The sequence below is a fragment of the Microplitis demolitor genome, chromosome 10 (assembly GCF_026212275.2).
Source record: "Microplitis demolitor isolate Queensland-Clemson2020A chromosome 10, iyMicDemo2.1a, whole genome shotgun sequence".
Classification (NCBI taxonomy): domain Eukaryota; kingdom Metazoa; phylum Arthropoda; class Insecta; order Hymenoptera; family Braconidae; genus Microplitis; species Microplitis demolitor.
Genome location: NC_068554.1, coordinates 11,611,304 through 11,631,448, shown reverse-complemented (window position 1 = coordinate 11,631,448; position 20,145 = coordinate 11,611,304). Strand labels below are relative to the sequence as shown.

Genomic DNA, 20,145 nt, shown 5'->3' with positions numbered 1-20,145 from the left:
TAATCCTATTAAGTTTAAGTTTTATTTCTACTTTAAATCAAAGTATTTCAGAAAAGTCAATAGACCCAAATTAACTATCAAATTATAATCATGTGCACCCGGGAAAAAATCAACATGCAAGACCGTGCTTGATCGAGCATGAATCAGGCATGGGCTTGCATGAATCATGCAACGCCGTGCAAAGTCCTACTCAACCATATATTTCAATCATGAATGGTCATATACCATCATGCATGAACTTGCATGATTCATGCACAGTCATACTTGACAGTGCACGACTATGTACAATAGAAATTGAAAGATCGTGCACGGGCCTGCATAATAAAGCTTGTTCTTGCATGGCCATTTACTATTTTTGTTTGATCAAGCCTGATTATGCACGATTCATGCTTGGTCATGTATAATAATACTTAAACCATTCAAGACCATCACGTACGACTGCGCATGGCTTTGAATGGTCGTTCTTGATCATACATAACCATCCATGTCTATTTTCAAGCGCCCAGAATGATCGAGCTCGAGCCTAGCTGACCGTGTATAGCTTTGTATGAACATGTATGATCAGACGTGATCAAGCTTGCTCATACACAATTATTTTTTGCGTCCTTTGTATAATCATATATGAACTTGCATGATTACGTATGACTTTGTATGATCGTATACAATTCATGCTTGGTCAAGACTGGTCATGCTCAACCATTTTTTACGTCACTGAATCGATCATGCATGTACTTACAAGAGTGCTTATGAGTTTGTATGGTTGGGTATATTTATACGGATTTATACTAATACGAAATTATAATCATGCACGAGCATGAATGACAACATGAATTTAATGATAAAAGCGTCATTAGATTTATTATTAAAACAGTAAAATCATTTTATTCCGTTAATTACCTCCAATTTATTAACTTACTAATTACAAAAAAATATAATTTCTTTACGAATAAATTATTAAATACCTAAAAGTTATTTTTTAATAATTTCAAATTATCACATACAAAGTTTCCTGCTCTGAATTTCTGCTCTGCTATAAATTTGTAATCTTTTTGAATCTATACTGAGTGATTCAAATAGATGTAACTCATTATCGTCTAATATTTAGTAGTTAGATTTATTGTTTCTTTATCGATAATTAAAGTAAATTTAGTTTATAATTATTGATTCAGTTGATAATTAGAATTAATTTTTTTTTCCAAAAAATAATTAAAATAGACTTCATTAAATTTTTTTTTTAAATTAATTGAAGAATTGAATCAATAAATTTTTGCGAAATTGATAATGATAATCAATACAATTGCATTTTTTCTTTTTTCTGTTAATAATTAAGATTAATTTAAGTAAGTGTTCAATTTGCTTGTAATTTATAACGAGAATTCTTTTCATGCATTATTAAAAAAAATCTAACGACCAAATCTAAATTAAATTCCAATAATATTTTATTTTTTACAACCCTGAGTTTTTAAAAGGTATTAAAAATCTTCGTAAACTGAACGAGGCAGGATAGCCTAGTGGACAGCGGACGTGCTTCATAACATGACGGTCGTGGGTTCGAGACCCGTCATGGGTAAAATTTCAATATTACTATTCAGCTAGTAAACATAAACTATACGACAATACTAGCAAAATAAATTAATTTCAAGTTGAATTATCGTTATTTTTATTTTTTTTTTAAATTTGCACTTGGGCACTTTGGGCCCATTCTCAAAACACTGATTTACTTTAGATCAACTTTTGAAACCACTTTGGTTTCACTCTAGAAAAAGGGCATAAAACCACTCTGGAAACATATTGGATTTCGAATGTTTACATTCTGACTATGATGCCAGAGTGTTTCCAGAGTGGGTTGAAGGCCGCAAGGAAGCTGTTATTCGACAAAGTGACAAGAGCCATTTTTGGTGGTAATGTAGTATATCCTATATTACTTCATGACATTCAATCTAATTGATAATGTAGATTCAGTGTAGATTTAAAAATATTCGATTTTTCGAAATTTGAATCGTTTCTAACGAATTCTGATCGTTTACTATAGATTCAAATTTTCGACCGATTTGAACCGTTTTTGCTAATCATGATTATATCCCCTATAAGGATAATATATAAAACTATATATAATTTTATATAATTATATTGAAATTTTTTTTTCCGGGAATCGGAAATTTCCGATTAACAGATCACAATGACCAACTTGCAAGTAAGCAGCTAACAACGAAACTAGGTGAAATTACTAAATTCTTTAACGTATCGCATCGAAATTCTGCATCGAAACTACACCTGATAAAAAAAGATTTTGTATAATTATATATGAGTCCATATATAATCAGATCTGAAAATTGGCCAGATCTGATCATATATAATCATATATGATTAGATATAATAATGCATGAACGAATATAGTCATTTTTAAAAGCTCATTGAAAATATCTCAAATTTATTAATCAAGTAATTAAATTAGGATTTATTGTCCTCATTCATATAAATGTTGGTTAAATTTAAATTGAAAAAAAAAAAAAAAAAATTACTATCGGTTAACTATTTTTGTACTAAGGGGTCACCCATCCAATTATTGATCCACGTCGATGCTGCTTGACTTTGGTAATCGCTGAATGGTAGTCTGATCCTCTAGTCTGTTATGAACTTGCAATCGAGAAAAGTTTATGGTATAACTTGACTCAAATAATCAAATTAATAATAGTTTTTTTTTATCGTCATTGTCGTTATCATTAATATCTGTTGTAAAAAAAGGACGAATGTATTATTAGTAAATAACTTTTTACCGTATTTTTTATTTTAATTAATAACTAAATCAAATCTCCTCACATTTTCTGCTTTATGTGGTAGATTTTTATAATACTCATGGTATTTCATTGAAATATCTCCTGAATCATAAAGAGCTATAAAATCGGTGGATTTACTTGCTGATACTGATAGAACTTCAGCATACATCTGATCTATGTAAAAATTTGGCATTAATATTTAAAATTTTGTTTTTTTAATCAATTTCGTGATTCTAAAGCGATAAGTGGCTCCTACAAAGTTTTCACCAAAAAATCTGAGAACTAGAATCTTGAAGCTTTAAAATTTTTTTTTTTTTTTTTTTCTTAAATTCAAGATACGACCATTATTTACATAAATACAACTACTTAAAACTCACCGAAAAATTTTGAAATTTTATTCCCTCTAATTTTTACCCTTAGTAGATTTAAATTTTAATTCACGAATTTAATTTTATCGTGATATATTTTTTTGTTTATATGCCTTTTTGGTATTATAGTCTAGTCGAGAAGATGAAAACTTGCGAAAAATAGTTACAAGTCTCCTAAAAATATGGTTGATGGCTGAAACGATCCGGAATGGCGTCCAGAAATAAGCGTTTTTTGGATTTTTTTTTTGCAAAAGAAAATTACAATTGTTATTAACAAAAAACCGTTAAAAAAATTAGCTGTCCAGCTTTTCGGTAAAATCTCAAGAAGTATGAGTGATAGCTCAAATATTAAAAAAATTTCTGAAAGATCAGAAAATTTGAGTAGAAAGTTCTCGACTCCCTGAATTGTAGCTCCAATATTTATAATTTTTATTTAACGTTAAAAATCGGCTTTTGCGCGGCAGTTGAGGCATGCGCGCGCCGCCGCTCTAGTGAGCGTAGTTGTTAAATAATTTTTTTATGCAATAAAATATTGATTAAAAAATTAAAAAAAATTCTGGTGTCATCTAGACACTTCAAAGGATATGATTCCGCGGTACTAAAATTTGTATCACCATTTTTCAAAAAGTTATTCGATAGTTAATTAACATTTTTTTTACGAGTATGTGTTAACATAAAAGGTGGTGTAAAAGTTTAAATAGTTAATCTATAAATTTTTTGTTTCTTGGAGCCCTTTTTATAAACATACTCAACAAGATGACGTGATAAAAGTTTGTGAAATATTTTTATTTTATTAGTTATTAATTTTTGAAGTAACAAAAAAGTTAAAAATTTAAATAATGTATGTTAAATAATTTTTTTCTTAATTTTAAGCTATCACTGATTCCATATCCTTGTTAGACATTACAAGATTAATTTTTATATTATTTCATGCCATTCGTTTATAAATTTTCTATAAGCAAATGGATTAATTAAATATTTTTGAAAAATTTCTTTTCACCATATTGTTAGCGTAAGAAAATAATGATTTTTTAAAAAAAAAATTTTCCTTAAAAACAATATCTTAATGTTTATAATCGTTTCTTCATATTTTGATTAATTAAATAAATAACTAAGGAATCGTTTTTGTTTTAAAAGTCATAATTTGCATTTCTAAATATAATGGCAAAAAAAATTTTTTTTTAGTCAATAATTTATTCATTTATTTATTTAAAAATTTGTCATAAACCATTTTTTTTTTTTTTTTTTTTTCATTTTAATTTTTTTCTAAAACATAAAAAAATGACAAAAACAGCAACCTGCAACAATATGGCAAAAAAAATTTTTTTCAATTTTTTAAAAAACATTTGGATTTCAGAGCACGACAAAGTCCAAGCACTGACTCGATTTGTCAGCAAACAAATTTCTGTAACTTTGCAACTATTGCAGATACAGTTTTCGACCTTCAAGTCGTTTTTATACAGTATGAGTTAAGCTTTCTTATAAATTTTTAACCTAACCTAGTAATGGCCCGATAGAGGGCCGATTTCCTAACTTTGTATGGATTGTCAATATCTAAAAGCAGTGAAAAATTGAGCTTGATCGGAAGGGTTCGTTCAAAGATATTCCAAAAATATAATTTCTTCAAAAATATTTTATTTGGATAACTTGTAATGTGCTTGATGGATTGATTACAAAATCAACTGGTTCCTGAAACTTTATAAGTCGCGTCGAATGCCACCTCAACCATCAAAATCATTTCATTCGTTCAAGAGAAACCGTTGTCGAAATAATTAAAAAAAAATTTTCTTTTTAGTTTTTTTGAAATTTCTCAAAAATAACGGGATAAATCAATTTCAAAATCTGATCAGCTTTAGTACTCAATAGAACGCGTCGATTGTCACCTTAACCGTCTCAATCGGTTGATTCGTTCGAGAGGTATCATTGGAGAAAAAATGGGAAAAACGTTTTTTTTTTTTTTTTTGTTTCGAAAACAAAAGCATAAAAAGTATTTTCGAACTCCTTGAGCTTAAAAATGTACTCAAAACGATTTTTTCGAGCTCAAGGAGCGTGAAGTTTTGGGACTGGCCCGCAGGGTCAACTGATAGACTGATTTTTTTTTCAAGTTTCATCGAATTGTATGTCTTTACTTAGTACGTGCAACTGAAATAATTATTAAATGTGAACAACAATTTTTTTATAATTTATGAAGTGTTATTTTTTATCTTATTATTATTCAATTTGTATTTTAGTGTAGATGAACTCTGATAAGTCGTGTTAAAAATTCCAAAAGGACATATTTTCTTTATACGCTCTTTTGGCTTTTTAGTCATAAAGTCCACTAGAGTCTATAAATGTTTTTTTTTTTTTTTTTTTTTTCATTATCAATCATATTGTAGACTTATTGTAAAGCTAAAAATCGAAAAAAATACTTTGAATACCAAAATAATAAATAAATAAAATAAATAAGAAGGGTTTATAATTCAAATTATTCACTTTTTTAGTTTTAATCATTACATCCAAAGCCAAAAGGGCGTATAAATTTTTAATTTGGTTTATTGGGAGAAAATTTACGTCAGAAGTTCGATTTATTTAATAAATAATCAATACTCAGTTACATTAAATATTTTAAGTTTTTATTGAATTAAAAATGAAAGAATTAAAAATGAGTGTGTATGTAGCAGACACCAGACAAATTAAAAATTATTAATAAATGGAGTGAATAATTAATGAAATAAAATTTTAAAAAAATGCGCATTTTTTTAATTTAAAAATTAATAAGTTCATTTTTTATAAATATCATTTTTTTAAATTTTTACTCTATTTATTAATAATTTTAAATTCGTCTGATGTCTGCTACATTCACACTCATAATTAAAAAGTTTATTTGGGTAAACAAGTAAAATAAAATTTTTAAACATTCGTAATTACTGTCATTAAAATGTTATATCACTTTTAAACAAAAAGAAAAAAATATAATTGAACTTATTAATATCATCATTAAAATTAAAAATTTCCTATAAGTGGTGAAATTTGCGTGGAATTGCTTCTGATGAACTAAAATAAAAATATCAAATAATACCACAAGAATTAAGAAAAGTTATCAAATATATATAGTATAATTATGTTGCCAAAATTATTAATATTATATATAGTAGATCCGGCGAAAAAGTCGTTCAAAAAAGGATAGTGGGGGTATAGGAAATACGTGCTAACTAATGTAGTGGAAGGACGACTTTTTCGCCAGGACTACTATAAACAACTGTTATATCTATTGTTGTAAATAAAGTCCTTCTGTATTGTCAAATATGTTTTTTTATAATTTTCCTTAATTTAGCAGCAGCAATAAATAAATCTATTTAATAATTTTGTAGTCACATTAATTTCTTTGAATATTATTCATTTTTACACCTGGTTGCATTTATATTATTTAAATTTAAATATTTGTCAATCATTGATTTTAGTGCTTGATTTGTTATTGCATATATGAGTGATATTTCAGCGCAATTAATTTTTTATTTTTTTTATTAAATTTCGGTGTTAGTGTAAAGTACTACCTACTTAATATTGAATAAATTTTTATTTTAATGAATAACATTTTATTTATGAATTTTTTTTTTTTCATTTATTTCAGACCAATACTTCATGAGAAATTATAAATGACTAATCAAATATAAATAAATAGAATGCTTAACAAAAACGCTCTTTTAAAATATTTTTTAAACCGTTATCAAAGTAAAAATTGATAAAAACATTTTATTTTTATTTGAGAAATCAATTTTCCTTTATTTAATATTTAAATATACCCTGATAGCCACCCTAACCATAAGTTAATTACAAGCTACTGCCGTATTTTAAAGGTAACTTAAAGGAAAGTGTTGGAGAGCAAGCAGTTACCTTTAAGTTGACAGTAAATTGTCTGCAACTTTCTATTCAATTTGACTACAAGTATTAACGTCAGACAATGACGTTAAGTTGATTGAAAGTTTCACTTCAAAGTGACGGCAAGTTTTTCTGACAAGTTACATTCAAGCTACTGCCATATTCTGAAGCCAACTTAAAGGAAAGTATTATCCAGCCAAGGTTTGCCAGAAACTTTCTCGTTAAGTTAGCCGTAAATGTTACACTGCAACACTTGTAGAGCAATGTCTGGCTATCAGGATGTCTTTGAATATAGATAGAGATGCGAGCGGTCCCGTCATTGACATTTTTTTTGGTCATCGGACGGTCACAGGACCGTCACATGACCATTTGCTAAATGACGGACCAAGCAAGCGGAAATGCTGTCATCTAGTGAATATATCGATACTAATATTTAATGCTTAAAAACTAAATGAAAATATATTTTATGCAATGGTTTAAATAATTAAAATGAGTACAAATATTCTCTACAAGATACAAAATATTATTTATTTAAAAAAAAGATATTGTTATTAACCTAAAATATGAAGCTATATGAAATCTTAAAAATAAGGATGTAATAATAACTATTAAATAAAAAAAGTTTTGTGACGATAATAATAATATGATTTATGTCATTTCATATTTATTGCATCATTTAATGGTTGAAAGTTATTTTAAAATGGTTCATGAAAAAATTATTTTTATTCGTCTTTAGAATGATTACCTGTACAACCTAAAATTTAAATATCTCGGTAAATTTCGGTAATACAATGATCGATTTCTTTGATAGTTTTTATTTGAGAATAAATTAATATTGAAAATTTTCGTCACAAAAGCCTATATAGATGCAAATGATCAAATTCATGAAGGTTCTTAATGTGACCGTAAATTTTGCATCAATTCTCAAAAAATGCTTTATTAAAAAATTCTGTCAAAAACGTCTATATACCCTGAAGCTGAGCAAAGTCAGCCCCCTTCTAATTTTTTTTTGACACTTTTTTGGATTTTGATTGTAATAAATCGTTTGTTCGTCGTTTGTCCTTGAATGTTCGTCATTAATAATTATTTGTCCTAATTTTGTTTATTTATAAAAAATTAAATAATAACTGATTGTTTAGTTAGCCCCCCCTATGCAAATTATAATTTTATTCTATCATATTTGGTCTATAATTATGTATAAACGTTTGTCCGATCATTAATTGTGTTTGTCCTATTGTTAAATTGTTTGTTTTTATGTTAATTTGTAGTTTTTAATTAGTTATATATTCATATGTGTGGAACACTTGTCTTGCGCATGCGCGCATTTCATGATGAAGGCGGGTAATTTTAAAAAAAATAAGCAATGACAAAAAAAGTTAATCCGTCTAAGGCTCAGAAGGATTTAAGGTCTTTTGAAGTATTGTTCACGCGTAATTATTACCCTATTTAATTAATTACATCCTGGTCCAGCACCAACTCGATTTAATACAGTCTCATATGGTAAGCGTGATAATATTAATTTCGTGTTACACCGAACTATGTTATAAAGATTAAGTATATTATGGAAACATCGCTAGAACCGATACCGCAATTATAACTAAATATTAGTCTCATTATCCTTTCAATTGCTTATTGAACTTATTAAAATCGATAAGATTAATATTACTCTACAAATCTGATAAAGCAAAAAATTCCAGGGACAGCCTGCGGTGTCAATCGGGTTACAGACTTTTTTTATAAATGATACATCAATTAAAATTTTTCTCCAAGTATTTTTTCGGATTTCGCAGTTTCTCCGTAATTATAATTTATAGATCTCATGAAAGTCACAGATGCATGAATTGTCGTTGTGGAAATGAAACAATTTCATCTAAGTACGCCTTAATGTTTATAATTTTATGATTTTTTTTCATTATAACTAAGTCATATTCATATATTTTTTATCAATTATTGTCTATAATTACAGTATAAAGTAGTTTTTCAAGTGATGCCGTATAATCTTGAAACATCATTTCAATAATAACAACGTTCCATATTTATAAATATAATTTAAATATACTTATATAAAATTTACAAAAATATAACCCCACTTATGTATTAGAAAGTCAAAAATAACCTACTACTTATTGTTTTATTTATTTTCAAATGAAATTAGCATTCGCCATTTGTTAACAATAACTATTAACATAGAAATATGGTAATCAGTTTTTTAATGAGTAATTCAAAATATTTGTAAGAATAATTGGTACTTTCTTGTTTCGATTTTTTCCCAACAAAAAGTTCATGTTGTCATTGATGATCAACATATCGAAAAAGAATCTAATAGTTTATTGCTATAGATTTGGCCGACAAAGTTATGCTTTTTTTTTTTTTTTAATGAATTGATTTTTTTTTTTTTTTTTTTTTTTTTTTTTTAGATAATTGCATTTTCATAAGAAAATTTTCTCATCTTGAAACTGTGTGGCATGTTTTTCTCATTTAAGTAATATTTACTTGAAATATTTTCGAGTGACAATTAATTGTTATTATTATTATAAAATGGAGTCGACTGGAAATAAAATATGATTGAAAAACTGTTTATAGTGTTTTGCTTAAATGAAAAATTAACAATTCTTCATGGATCGGAAAATGTTTTAGGGATGGAGTAAAATTTTTGATCTGATATGGGATTTGAATCATTAGTTGAAAAACAATTTTCTAAACTTATTTCTGATGAAATAATCAAATCTGGTAATGTACCCATTACAGTGCAAAACAAAAGCAAGGTTTAAAGGGTGGTGCTAAAAGTATTAAAATAAAAAAAAAAGATTTATTTAAGAAGAAATGTTGTGTCTATTATACTTTTTCTCTTCACTGTGAATTACAAGTAAATAAAAAATTTCGTTGTTCTCAATCAAATCTATTACGATTAATCAAGTTAAGATTATTTCTTTCATTCTTGTAATAAGTTTTGTTAGCACACATATTAATGTTATCAGCAATGAAAATAAAATTGAAATTAATATTTTTTTTTTAAATTCAAGTGACATTTGTCTAATTATATGGTTAATATGTTAAAATAATATACGTAGTCGAGAGAACTCTATTGTCATAATTTCATAGCTACTGCGGTTAGTTAAGAAATAGTTTCACTAGAATCAAGAATCGTTTAATTTAAAAAAAAAATATATATATATATATATCTATATATACAAATCTACTTTATTTAAAATAGATATAGGGTCCATATATAAAAAGATGTATTAATGTCTATTCATCTATTAATGAGGTATCATGTTCATGACTGTAAAAATAAAAGTAATTTTTGTGAAATTTAAAAATGAATTTATTTCTGTTGACTTGATAATTTCGCATTTTTTAGCTATTGTTGATATATATTTTAATTTTGAATTTTTTATTTTTAAACAATACAGAAGAGAGCAAGCCTTCGGAAACTTTTTTATATAAATTAAAATAATTAAAAATTAAATTTATGAAATAAAAATTTGAAAAAGTGAGTAAATTTTTTTTTTTTTAATTTCGTGTGCATTTTTTGATGTAATTATTTTTTACAATATTCAGATTGTTTCTACATAAAAATTTTTAATCGTCAGATGTCAGCTATTTTCGGTGTCACGAAATACAAATCTGTAAAAATAAGTGAAAAAAGAAATGAGTTACTTAGAGGTTGCTATATAAAATTTAATTAATAATTAATCATAATAAATATGTTAAACTAAGTGCTTGTTTTGATGACGTTGCATCTTTCTTGAGTGAAATCTTGAACAATATTATAATAGTAAAAATTACAGGTTATGAATGAAAATTAAAAATTTTCATTAATTATATGTTGTTGTAAACTTCTATAAATTCTTGTTCACTAGATTCCATTCTACCTTCAAAAACCTCTACTTCGTTGATTATCGAGTGTATGATTAAATAGGAACAGGAATTATAAATATTGTTATTAGCACTATCATTGATAAATAAATATTTATCTTCAAAAAAAAAATTATTTTGCACTTTATTGAATTATTATTTTGTGTCTGATTGAAAAAACGTATTGCTATATAAATATCTTCAATATAGGGAATACGAATATTTATTTTACATACATTTGATTTTTGGAACATTGCGTTATTATTTATTGAGATGATTAAATTTATTATTTTTAATTCACATGAATAATTTTCACACATAATTCTATTCAGGATTCTGCAAATTATCTAAAATACAAAATTGGTTGTTTTAATCTTTAATTATTAACAATAGTAAAAATAAAAAAAATTATTTCAGTATATATTTTACACATGTGGACAATTTTATTTTTATAACTTAACCTTAACCTATACAGTTTTATTTAAATATATTAATAAAAAGCACTTTATTTATGAACATAAGTATTTTTTAATACTTTTCTTCTAATTTTTTATTTTTTTTTATTTAAAAAAACATAGGAATTAAATGCATATAAGATTGATTAGAAACCGTAAGCAATGTCTATAGACATTGATCATGATGTTAGCTACTTTTAGCATCATCTTTATTTATGTACATAAATAGTGTATATATACTTTTTTGTATTATTTATATATATATATATATATATATATATATATATATATATATATATATATATATATATATATATATAGTTATTAAAATTATCTCATAATTGATGGCATTTTTTTTCTTAATTTTTTATCAACAAATTAATGACACTGAAATTAGCCGACGTCTAATAATTTTTGGATTTTTTTAAATTCTATAGTTTTTAAAATTTTCTACATGTGCATATGTTTAATTTGGTTTTTCTTCAAATATAATTGTTGAAAAAAAAAAAATCGAAAATTGTTAATTGTCTCTAAACTTCAGGATCATGTAAATAAATATTGAATTGGCATCATATTTGTAGTCAATGCAATAAAGAATTCTTGAGCGTTCGTCAATAGTATAAAAATGAATAATTATTAATTAATACGAGTAAAACATTAATAGAATATTTATCGTAGCATTGTACATATCTCAGTAAATAGTCTTTATAAATATTTTAATTGAAATAAAAAATTTACATTATTTCGAGCTTTATGTACATGTTATAGCTACATGTCCGTGAAATGAATTTTCATTCGAAGTTTGCTTATACTATAAATAATTTATTTATTTATTATTGATATAAAATGATATGAAATAACATTTATTATTCTGTATTCAATATTATATTTTTGATTTCTTCATATATAATTATTTATAAGAAATGTAACATTAAAATAAAATTAACATAATAATTTCACAAGACGTAAATTTAATAGTATTTTCATTATTGCTGTATTATTCTAAAATATAATAAGCTCCGTGGGGTTCAACTTCAGTACTGAGAGCTGCAGATTCTGGTTTAGCTGAAGAATCATTGTAAATTTGCCAACTGCCCGACAATCGTCGACAGTAAGCAAAATAATGGCCAGTTCGATACGCTGCTACTCCAGATAATCTAAAAATCAATCAGTATTTCAAAAGTTAGTCATAATTGTAGACATAAAATTAAATATTGTTAAAAGCAATAAGTATACCGGTAACGTAGAGTAGTTTCAGACCCATTATCTGTTATTTTTAAGTTTAAATGAGTAGGAAATTGACTTAATTTACATCTTTTGCCACTTGATGCATTGATATTGCCACGTATATCTAATTCTAAAAATAAATACTCTTTAGGAACAGTAACACGGGTTGCTTTTGCTTTGTTACAAAACCGACACTGAACATTAAAGATTTTATTGTAGAAACTTAAAGCTTTTTCGAGAGCAATAAATCCACAACGATCAATCGTTTTATGATTGACAGTAAGAACTGGAAAAGCTTGAGTGTGTACTTGACACGAAGAATTTGAACAAAATGAAGTTTCGATGACGCTTGGCGCATTTTTAAGTAAAGTTTGCCACAACTTGCTGATATTATCATAACAATTAATAGTGGGAGAAACATTAATTTTCATCATGTCTTTTTCTTCTAATTGTTTTTTATCTACAATAGAAACATTATAAATAGGATGTAAAATAGACATGCGTTGTTGATAAATTTCTTTTGTTGGTCCTTTTTTCATAAAGTCATTCAAAAATTTAAATACAGGAATATCTAAATTTGTGATATATTTATGAAAACGTGTACTATCTAATGCGCCAACAAATATTAATTGAATTATTGTGTCAAAAGGACAAGTATTAAGTGCTGTCCATTTTTTTCCATTAAATACAACTGGACCACTCTTGTTACCATTACCTAGTAAGAAAATTTTAGTTTTTTTCACGTCCACTAAATTATTTCGTAGTTTAATTTCAGGGAAATTTTGAAAATATAGACCAACTTCTTTATTAATGGATTTTTGTTGGACCATAGCTTCAACAGCTGCTGATAAAGGCCCGATATGTTGTTTCATAGTTAATAATTCCGGAGTATTTTTTTTATTGTCATTCTCAATCACTTTTGATAAATTATTAGGATTTCTCAATTTAATAACATCATTTCGATGGTGATAACTTTTTGATAATAATATATTTAAACCATCATTAGGATCCCCAGCATCAGTGGTAGCAATACTAATGTCTTGCTCATGATGATTCTTTGATAATAACATATTCAAATTATTATTAACGTCTTTAGCAGCATCGGAGGTAATAATACTATCTTGATCATGAAGATCCTTTGATAATAATGTAATTAAAGTATTATTATCATCTCCAGTATGAGCGGCAGCGATAATATCTTCATCGTGACGATTCCTTGATGATATTGCAGTTAGACTGTTATCATTTTCTGTTATAGTGGAACTAATATTAATAATTTTGTTTGCATCATTTTTTTCCTCCAAATAGTTTGCACTATAATTGTGATCAATATGACTCTCTGATAGATTTACAGAATAATTTAAGCCATCTTTGTCTTTCAACGGGCTTAAAGAATCATTTTGATCATCTTTATCCATTGATGAGTTCACGTAATCATCTATCCAGTCGTAATCGTTTGAATTTCCATCCTTTCCCAACCCCTTCCAATTTTCAAACAAATTTTCATCTTTTGGTTTGTTTAATTCTTCTTCAGAACAATTATCGACCACGAACTTTGTCAATTTTGAACGAAATATATTTACACCACCTAAAAGATCAACAATATGTAATTTCAGAAATTTGATTTCTGTTGTAGGTAATTTTACTTTTTTTTTCAAATTCATTTTTAAATCTTTGAAATCAGCCTCTATATAACTAGACGTTGCTCGTGGCATCGTATCAGGTGTGCACACATTTGTCCAAAGTGGAAACTCTTTGATTATTTCAACAAGTCTAACATATAGTTTAGGCATATAAAAACTGTTAAGCTTGCTTCCAGTGAAGATTATAGTATTAGCTTTTTTACAGAGATTATCAATCCATACTAAAAGAGCTAAAGACCATCCATTCTTATCGACACCACACGATGATTGATCGAAAATCATAGTTTTTTCTGTGTCAATTTCAATAGAATCAATAACTGTCAAGTCAGGATTGCAAATTGAAATGAACTTTTCTAATTGATTTCTAGCTTCTACTGGAGTAATTATACAGTCATCAGACACAGAAATAATTGAATCTTCAAACTCAGTACCAGATACGATTAATGTCAAGATAAAAATTCCTTCCAGTTGAGATAATCGTTTACAATCAATCATAAGTGCTGTACAATAGAGATAAAAAGATTTTACAATTTTATGAAGCACTGATTGAAAACATTCCCATCTGCTGACAGAATGAATAAAGTGTGCTGTGTCCAAGCGTATGAAAGTGCGCGGTTCTAAATTTGTATTACCTATCAGATTTTCAAAACAGAAATTAATATATTCCTTCAGAGATTTACCATTGAATGAATCTGACATTGCATTTAAAAGTGCTTTAGATCCATCAGAGACTGCTTCGCGTGGTGGATTAACTTTCTGGACCCACCTTGAAAGCCAAAAAGAAATAAACTTGGCATCATGGGTTTCTGATAACATCTGATAAACTGAGATGGAAGTGCCTTTAAAGTTAATCACGACTTGATACAAAAATATATAACCAGTTTTTTTATCTCGAGAGTCAGTCAATTTTTTCACTAAACCACCAGTCGCATCTATGCATATTGATGAATATTTCCGGTAAATGCGCAGATATTCTGCATAAGTGTGGAACTGAGTTGGAGTTGCATAAAATAAGTAGAATGGGGTATCACCAATTGCTAAAATAGAATTCGCAAAGCATGGATCTTCGTTCATCTTGCGTATAGTTAATATAACATCTCTTCGATCATCAGGTTTTATCCCAAGTTCTTTGTCCGAAGCTTCTTTTTTGGCTTGATGTAGAGTACTCGAATCATATAAAAACGGTGATCCGGTATCTCCTGGTTTCAAAATTTTTTCGGCTTCTTCTTTTCGCCAAGCCAATACACCTGTGCGCAGTAATCTTTCTTGAACACCATTCCGTTTCTTACCATTAAGAGGACGTTTGACATCAGCGTGCTTTGAAAATCTTGTATCTCGACACTTCATGGTTATGAAGACAGGACCTTCATCTCCAGGAGGATTTTTAATTATTCCGAAAAGAGGATTTCGACAAGTGCGATCTCTACAACGTCCAGTCATGACTGCATAATTACTACCACTTTCATGGATTTTACCCCGTTTAAAAACAAACGCACATTTGAGGCGATACTGCTCCCAAAAAGCAAATGAAACAATATTGGTCCATACACCAGGTTTAAATCCAGGATATCTCCGTCCATTACAAATAAGTGGTTCATCACGTTTCATTTCATTCCATTGCTCTCTTGTGATTAATACATCGAAATTTTCACGCTCATCATCATCGTCACACTCGTTAGAATCAAAATCCTTGATATCACCATCTTCATCCTTTTCATTATCATCTAAATCATACGTGGTGTCAACGTCATCATGATCATGAGTTGAATCATTCAGCTTATGAGAAATTCCTTCTTTATTATGGATGAAAATTCCGCATTCTTCTCGAGCGAGAGTTAAAATTTTTCTTCGATCTTGTCGTACATTAATTCGTACAGCATCAACAGTCCACAATCCTTGGATTTCGATGTCATTGGCAATGCTTTTCCATACAGGTGAGGAATGCTGTGGTAATTTGTCTGTAGTAAAGTGTGTTATGTATTTTTTCAATACACGAACTGCTAAAGTGACAGGTACTGCTGATACCGCTGGCATTATTAAAATTTGCTGCTGAGTATATTCTAAAAAAAAAAAAAAAAAAAGAAAAAAAGTATTAATAATTAAATAAGTAATTTTTGATAGTTTTTGTGTGGTTGAGATGACTTACTTATTAATGATTATACAGCTTATTTATAACAAGCAATAGTTTTTAAATCAACTATTTAAAATATAAATAAATAATGTATTTATTAGAAGAAATAACGCATTTAAGTTGGAAAAAGAATTATTTGTTTAGATATAAATTATAAAATTATTAATTTTTCATTATTGAACACGTTGGTTAAAGCTAAAGATAACTGATACCATAGCGTATAACAATGTAATGATTGTCGTTCGTCATTTGTTTGGAAATACTGATACAATCTAACACAAAAACGTATATATGTATAAATATACACGTATGTCTATTAAAAAATACTAGCAAAATCGTAAATAAAAAAACTAAAAAACTTTTCAATTTAATATTTTATACGATTTACATCATTTATAAATTATTTATACTTTAACATTTTAAATTGACATCAATAAATAATTGGTAAAACACAGAATTCCGATAGAAAATGAATTTATCGACTTATGATTAATTTACAATCTTTTATTTTATATCAATAAAATTTTAACAGTAATAAAACTTACCATACAAATATATAAAACGAAATAATTATTTTTATAAATAATCAAATTGGATATTTTCATTCTTAAGTTAAATCGGCACAGAAATACACTCGTAGTATTCATTATATTAAATGTAAATGTCTTATGTCGAAAATTTAATAACCTGTAATACAAAAAAATATTTATAAATATAAATTTAATGAGTATATAAAATGAATGTATGAAATAAAAAAAAATTGATTGAATTTATTGTTATGTGAGTCAATACTGATTAAAAAGTAATGGATCATCATTGAATAAAAAAAAAAATTTTACGCACTCATGAATAAAAAAGATACAACTGCACATTTACTTGACTAATGTTCAAATAAGTTCATTAAAGCTTTGGAAGATCCGGATATAAGGTCGTGTCTCGCGCCAAGTACACGTTCAAACACATATATATATATGCGAAACGTGGCGGCGCGAATCGATCGTATCTATACCGGTGTCATACGCCTGCTCATCTATTCAGCTTGATAAATATTTCAAGCTGTATACTAGCTTTTTAACAGAGCTCTTATTTCATCTGCTTTTTGCATGGTTTTAGCACTAAAAGTATTCACTAAAAAAAAAAAAATAAGTAAACAAATAGATGTCTCTTAAATTTTCACAATCATAATGTTTTAATTATTTATTTTAGTTTTTAGTTATGCATAAGGAGCACTGTATAGTTATGCTAAAAATGTCTTTATTCTAAGTATACAATTAAATTATTACTCCAATCTGTCCAAGACAATTTTTAATTTATTATATAATAATAATAGCTCTACTCTACTTTAATTAAAACGAAAATTCTAATTGTAATAAAAATTGAACTTAATAAATCGACAAGTCTTTTAATCTCACATTAATAATGGCCAACATCTCATTTCGGTGATTTTATCTGTCGGCCCATTATTTAATAAAATCAATTAAAAATAAGTGGGTTACGGTTTTGAACAGTCTTATTTATGAGTCTTTTTTGAAACCACTACAATTCAATACAAATACTTATTCTAATAATTGATTTATCAAAAAATACAAATTTTCCGTATGTCTCATTAGTATCATCCATAATGTGTAATGAAAGTACTAGACAGGTTATATACAGACGTGCTTGATAAAAGCGTTGAAGATGAAAATTCGTTATTTAATTGGAAACAAATAGTAAAATTTTTTTTAACTTACAGTGAATTAAAGATGACCACGGAATCTTGAGTAAAAAATTTGGGAAATACATTGTCAGAAAGTAACAACAAATACACTCCATTCTTATCACGTATGATCCATACTGAATTAAATCACAAAATATTTTTACTAAAATGGAGTTTGATAAAATATACTCCATTGCCTAGAAACAAAAATAAATATTACATTTTTTATTGTAGTGCCAGTAATTATAATAATTTTATCAGATTTCTATTTACCTTCCAAGAAATAACTGAAAATGTTTCGCACAATATTATTTAAATTTTTCATAAAATATTGTAGAAATTATTGTCAACAATAACCATGGATTATTCTGTCAATCACGTACTCCGAAAATTTGGTAAGCAAGCAAACAAATTTCTATGAGAGCGACGATCAGCAGATGAGAAAATTCGGTTTGATGAAAATATAACGTGCGCATGCGCAGTATATACCTTTGTTAATTGAAAAATTTAGAAATGAAAATGACTAAATAATAGTTAAAAATTGTTTTTCATAATAGGACAAACGCAATTAATGATCGAACAAACGTTTATAGATAATTATAGACCAAATATGATAGAATAAAATTATAATTTGCATAGGGGGGGCTAACTAAACAATCAATTTTTATTTAATTTTTTATAAATAAACAAAATTAGGACAAACAATTATTAATGACGAACATTCAAAGACAAACGACGGACAAACGATTTATAATAATCAAATTCTAAAAAAGTGTAAAAAAAAATTTGAAAGGGGCCAACTTCAAGGAGCCATACCCTGATAACACGAGTTGATCGAGAAAAAGTTGGTCATTCATTAGTTTCCAACCAACTTGACGACAAGTTATCGACAACTTCAGCTTTTGCAACTTTTGGCTACAAGTTACCGCCAACTTTCTCAGAAAGTGATCGTCAACTTTTTGGATTTACAACTTTTGCCACCAACTTTCTCAGAAAATGTCCATCAACTATTGGAGGTACCAACTGTTGGCGATCAACTTGGTTCCAGTTGCGGCTGCAAGTTTCTCGTCAGTTTCTCGCCAACTTGGCTATCAGGGTAGATGCAAATGACGAAATTTGTGACCGTTTGAAACGTGACGGTCATTCTAGTATCGCAGAATTTTATTTTTTAAAATTATGTGACGGTCTTATGACCGTGTCCTGACCAAAAATAAAAATGACGGTCATTCCGCATGTCTAGTAACACTTATAGTCAAATTAAATTCAAGTTACAGTCAATTTATCCTAATAGCTACTTTAACTTGAAATTGACAATAAGTTGATGTTGAAATTACCTGAAATCTGTTGTCCGAATTTGCTGACAATTTTACAGCAAAAGTTGAAAATAAAAATTTGCGGTTAATTTTTTTAAATTTAAAGGTAAATTTTTGCGAAAAAAAGTCGGTAATGTTCATTCTTACCATTTCAGAAGGCAAACAAATGTATGCATAAAATTATCTACAATTTGAGAGTAAAAATATACTTAACAAATTTTCAAGTCAAATTAACGATAAATTGGAGTAAAATTTGTCTGAAAATTAACGACAACTTTTTTCTAGTCAACTTTTGAAGTGAATTCGCATTGTAATTCGGGTATTAAATTTACGTCAAATTCAATAGCAAGCTACTTACAAATTGTCGTAAAAAATGGAAGAGCCCGAAGTTGATGGAAATTTCACGAAAAATTCAACGAAACTTTAGCAAACTGTGCTATTAGGGTGGTTGTACAATCGTCAACTCAACAGTCGATTATGAAAATTGATTTTAAAATTTAAATTTCAAGTTGAATATTACAATGAAAAATAGTTAAAAAGTAATTAATAATTAATGAAATAATATTTATAACTAAATATTCCAGGTGAAATTTTATTTTCAAATGATACACTACACAACCTAAAATTTCATATCCTTTTACTTTTTTCATGTAATACTTGTATTCCCTGGTAGAAATTTTTTTTATAAAATAATCGATTATTGAAGAGCAACGTTTAAGTTGTACAATCGACTCGTTAAAAATCGATTGTAACAATCATGGATATTAAGGCTGGGCCGTACTAAACGAATTTTTGAATTTTACTTTTCTTTTA

General features: G+C 27.3%; 1 long non-coding RNA gene across 1 annotated transcript; it reads right to left on the bottom strand.

The window, feature by feature from the left end:
* Positions 1–2,430: 2,430 nt before the first annotated feature.
* Positions 2,431–3,913, bottom strand: LOC128668719 (uncharacterized). The gene is made up of 2 exons (XR_008404371.1): positions 3,155–3,913; positions 2,431–2,951 (listed from the first exon to the last, which is right to left on the bottom strand). It is a non-coding gene; the product is annotated as an uncharacterized LOC128668719 (long non-coding RNA).
* Positions 3,914–20,145: the final 16,232 nt, after the last annotated feature.